This window comes from Puma concolor, chromosome D1 (genome assembly GCF_028749965.1).
Source record: "Puma concolor isolate L17-30 chromosome D1, mPumCon1.1.hap2, whole genome shotgun sequence".
NCBI lineage: Eukaryota > Metazoa > Chordata > Mammalia > Carnivora > Felidae > Puma > Puma concolor.
Genome location: NC_141676.1, coordinates 108011105 through 108016307, shown reverse-complemented (window position 1 = coordinate 108016307; position 5203 = coordinate 108011105). Strand labels below are relative to the sequence as shown.

General features: G+C 46.4%; 1 pseudogene; it reads right to left on the bottom strand.

Annotated features, from left to right (window-relative positions):
• Positions 1 to 252: 252 nt before the first annotated feature.
• On the bottom strand, positions 253 to 4986 carry LOC112865882 (mitochondrial import inner membrane translocase subunit Tim17-A pseudogene; annotated as a pseudogene).
• Positions 4987 to 5203: the final 217 nt, after the last annotated feature.

Genomic DNA, 5203 nt, shown 5'->3' with positions numbered 1-5203 from the left:
TGGCACTCTGGAAAGACATAAGGTTAACTGAGTAATTGGGAGGTCTAGATTCAAACCAATTTACTGAGTAACCAATTTATTCATCTGCAAAATGGAGGTAGTCACACTTGCTTAGCTGACATCATAATGGGCTCTGGATGATGGGATTTAAATAAACTCTGAAATCCACAGACAAGCAATCATGAGTCTTATAGTAACTACCACCAGTATTCAAAAAAAAAATTTTTTTTTAAATGTTTATTCATTTTTGGAAGACAGAGAGACAAGAGCACGAGCAGGGGTGGGGCGGAGAGAGGGGTGGGGGGGACACAGAATCTGAAGCAGGCTCCAGGCACTGAGCTGTCAGCACAGAGCCCGACGCGGGGCTGGAACTCAAGAACCGGAGATCATGACCTGAGCCAAAGTCGGATGCTCAACTGACTGAGCCACCCAGGTGCACCCCCTCCCTTTAAAAAAAAATTTTTTTTTTATGTTTATTCATTTTTGAAAGACAGAGACAGAGCACAAGCAGAGGGTAACTACCGCCATTATTATCATCAGCCTTATTCCTGTCCATTATCCTCCTTGTATTATCTTATCCCTCTTCCTCCGCCCTCAACCCTCATTATTAAGCATCTTTACACCTTTCTTGGGGGATGAGCAGAAAGGAAGGATTGTGAAACATAAATCCATCTCCTGTTATCTGTGTTCCCAGAAAAAAATTCGTGAAGTGTGTCAGTCCCCTGGGACTGTGTGTCGGGCACTGAGCTCTGTAAAGAAAGAGACATCTGGAAGAGGTTCCCACACAACAAACTCCTGAGCAAGCCGCCAAATGCATCTTGCCTTTCCCCCTCTAATGGCTCCTTTCATTATGGTTCCCTGCACGTCCCAGTTTTAAACATACTTTTCTAGCAAAATAATCCCTCATTTAAATTATTTTAAGTAGTTTGTCAGGAGGCAGACCTTATTTTCCCACAGGTTAACATACTAGGCTCATGTGTTACAACTAAAAGTAAAGGATGCTGCTGATATTGCCATTAGCCCGTGTGATTTCATAACTGGCTTTTCTTAATGTTGAAAATTATGTGGGAATCTCCACTCCTACCTCTGAGAGGCCCAAGCAGCTGGGGGCCCCTGTCCATTGCATTCAAAGTCTTTGAGAGAAGGTATAGGGAGGGCAATTCTTTTCTTGCTTCAAAGTACAGTCCACCTTCTTGGAAGTTGCAAAGGAAGCAGGCAGGGGCTCTCTTTATGAAGTAAATTGTCCACTGGTGATGGGAAGGATCTGTTTTCCGAGTTTGGGATACTTGGAAAACACCTACTCTCGTTATGCCCCTGCTGAGCTGGTGGCTTTGACTCCTCAGACCCAGAAGGGTCAAGACAGGTCTTTCACGTCACAGCTCATTATGCAGCTACCCAGTGGCCAAACCTGGGGGGCGACTGGACTGTGGTAACCCCAGAAGCTGGCCCACAAACGGAAAACACCATGTCTTTTGGGCTTAGCCTGACAGTACAAGGCTCTTTGTTATCCTCCAGAAGAAGCTTACAAAGTATAGAAGCCACCTAAGAAAGTCAACAGTCTGGTTTTCCACACCTCCTAAGTTTACAGAGGAGCCAAAAAACTCCAAATCAAAGATTCAAAACTAGGTCCTTGTCCCTACCTCGAGACGGGGCCTCCGGGGTCTATGAGGAGTCTGTCTAAGACATCTTGTAATTGAAAGACGGAGGAAATGAAGGCAGGGTAAAGGCAGGGGTTGAGGGGCTTGGTTTACGGTCCTCACCTGGCTACAGCATCATTAAACAGTGAGTCCAGAAAACAGAGGGTATTAAGGGAAGTGACAGGGTCCTTAAGGCTTCAAATCAGGAGTGGTCTGTGCTCTCTGTGTGGATCTGAGAGAGGAGAGTCGAGAGGTGGGGGGGAGGCAGCAAAGATAAGAAGCAGCTGGGTGTCGTATTACAAAGCTGAAAGAAAGAAGTGGAGAAACCAAGAACATGCAAAAGAAAGATCAGAGAGAGTTATTATTGTGCAATATGCCCATTGCAGACAGACAGGCGGCATTGGCCTTTCATCTTTCTTAGCCTCAGATTCCAAGAAAGCCTTTGCTGCAGCCTGGTCAGTCACACACAGGCACCGGCTGGGGAGAATGTCAAAGTCCTGGCAAATTCCACTCTGGACAAGACGGTAAACTTGGGAAACATCTGCGACTTTTTCAGGTGACTGACCTACTCAGTCCGCACCCTAGTTATCGGCTTCCCGAACTTAGCTCTCTTCTGTTGCCCCCACCCTCGAAACCGAGCACTGCAGACAGCTAAAAGGCGGTGGGAACACGGGTCTGCTGCCAGCACCACACACAGCAACCCGTGCAGGGCCCCCACCTGCCCACATACTTGGCAGGCACCGCCCTAACTCATGCCAACTTGAACCGAGTGAAAAGCGAAAACCCAATCCATCAAAGAGTCATTCTGTCTACATGACATCAAACCAACCAGTTGTTTACATTGGTGCCACATGGCACCAAGGGCTGTTTTGACTGAAATCAGCCGCTCTGACATGCGGAGTCCACAGCCTGCATTGGCACCGTGTAGAGGGAAGGTAGAGCCCTGTGTAAGAGAACTCCTCGGACCCAGACGGAGTCAAACATCACCAACCTGGGTGCCGTTTCCGTACGCCCTGCTCTCGAAGGACCGAGCGCTGTTCTGTGCACTGCCACAATCCAGGTGTGTATGTGGCATTAGTTGTTGCCCTGAATGGAAAGTGTTGCGGGGGGGTAAAAAGCTCAAGGACACCGTGCTGGGTTTGCAACCGAGAGAATTAGTAAACCAGAGCCCCCCAAAAAACACATCCTCACCTAAGACAGGGTTTGGCATTTGAGAAATGCCTTAGGGAAACTAGCCTCTGGGTCACACCCTGGACTTGGCTTAACCCAGTTGTGGGTTCTCAGTGGACCTCAAATGTCACCTTCCCAGGTAGACAAATGCAGGGATGAATGTGGACCAGAGAAAGAGCACTGAGACATGCTCGCCCCTTCCTGACCGTGGAAAACTCTGCCAGATGTGGCCTCTCTGGGGATCATGTGAGGTTGGCCTGCCGATTTCTTAGATGACTTCAAATGGCTCTGATTTTAGGTAATAATCTTTGGACAAAAGCTAGAGAAAACAGAAGGAAAAATCAGACCACAAAATACCAAAGAGGACATCGGAATATTTCTCCCTCACCTGTACACGCATACGATGCTTTGAACTTTTGACTGTCTCACTCACCCCACTGCCAGTCATGCTCCAGCGCTTGATATCCACAAAGCTCTCTGCCTGCCTCCCACACTCCCTCCAACTTGTTACCTAAACTTGCCATCTGGGGGCCTTCTCTGATGTAAAATTTCACCTACTGCTTCCATCTCTCTTCCCTGCTTGTTTTCTCCTTAGCACTTACCCTCAGGTAATACACGAAATATTTCCTTATTTGTCTTGTCTGCCTTCCACACTAGAATGTGAACTCCACAAGGGCCAGAGCTTTCCCCTTGTGCACGGCTTGCTCACTGCTGTACCCACCTGGGATAGCACCTGGCACACAGTGATTAATATGTGTTTGTTGAATGAGTTAGTAATTGTTTTCTGTCATTTAAGTAGAGCAGATAACTTTCATTAACAAATTAGGATACTGAGGCTGAGTGATTCTATGTTCCTGACCCCCAGCTTCTTGAAAGACAGAATAAAACATTTCCAATGACTAGGTTTTTGCCTCTTTCCCTCCCTGCTCTTCCTCAGGTGAGACCGCAAGGCTGGAAGGGACAGGAGTTGGGTATCCTCCCCACCCCCACCACAGAACGCTAAGTGGGCTAGAGTTGAATGTAACCATTTCCATTTGTTGGTTACTGCTGATAAAATAGTTTTCCTTCAGGGCGGGCCTTGTGAAAAAGAACAGAATACTCTAGGCATATTTCAAAATGGCTGCTTTTCTCCTTGCTGGAAGCATGAAATTCCTTCCTTGATTCCTTCCTTCCTTCCTCCCTCCCTCCCTTTCCTTCCCTTCCTTGCTTCCCTTCCCTCCTTCCTTCCTTTTGAAAGAGCAAATTCCAGTAGATTCTTATTGTTTGACTGACAGAACACACAAAACCAGGCAGAGATGGGCCCAAGGAAATGATGGTCAGGTTTCATTGCTGTTTGCCCTTTGGTCCTTCATCTTCTAAGTATTTATTATATTTTCTTTTAAAGATATTAGCTATTTTAATCACAAATGCAATTCAAGTGAGAATAAATAAATGTGTTATCTTTTAACATCTGCCCCTCCCCATGTTCCTTTAAATAAAAAAAAAAGAGCTAAGTGTCTTTTCATAGCCTATTTGGCCATAGCTATCTCACCTATGGTTTAAAAACAGACTGTAACTTATCTTCTCAAATTCCTTCTTGAACTACCGTTCATTCTGTTACAGAAATCCTGGGAAAGAAAGTGTATTGATATTGTTGATAATTTCCAAAAGGTGACGATGGTAATGGGGCTGAAGGCAACTGAGAGGGGTCTTCAGCAAACTGAGGACCATTGGGAAATTGTGCAGAGGCAGACCTTGTCAACAAGGCAGCTCCTTCAATTAATGCTAGGAGAATGCCACCCATTGTGGCTGACCCAACCATGCCACTGGTCCATTTCTTGCTGCCAGCATGGCTCCGTTAAGGGACCCCTTGTGATGGAGTTCCAAGGATCTCTTTCACCCTGACTTGAACCATGCTGCCGTCAATCATGGAAAATAAACCTCCGAAACTGCAAAGCTACCTCCCAACTGTGGAGCCCTGGTTCCAAAAGCTGTCAAACTGCCTTGTAGTCTGTGGTTTATTCCCACTGCAGAATTGCAAAAACCTTTTGACTGCTTGAATGGTATCATTCAATGGGTGCCTGTGGTACCCACTGTAAAGGCCCCACCACAACCATCCAGGGTGCCAAGGGCAAGGGCGTGTGTACTCTTCCACCTTGACTCCATCAGTGCTAAAGATCCTTTTTCTGATCTTTACCATGAGAACTTGGTAAGACTCCTGTCAGTAAAACTCACAGAAGTGTGGTGGTCTCCTAAGAATGGGCACCCTGGAACTTTTAACTCTCAAATTTGTCTTAGGCTGAGCCTCCAACAATATGTCAATTACAATTTTTCTTACTCAGTACTGGTTCCAGCAAAAGTTTCTACTTCTGGGCCTCTGTTCTGGGGTGCTGTCCCTCTCTGTATCTGCTTGCCTG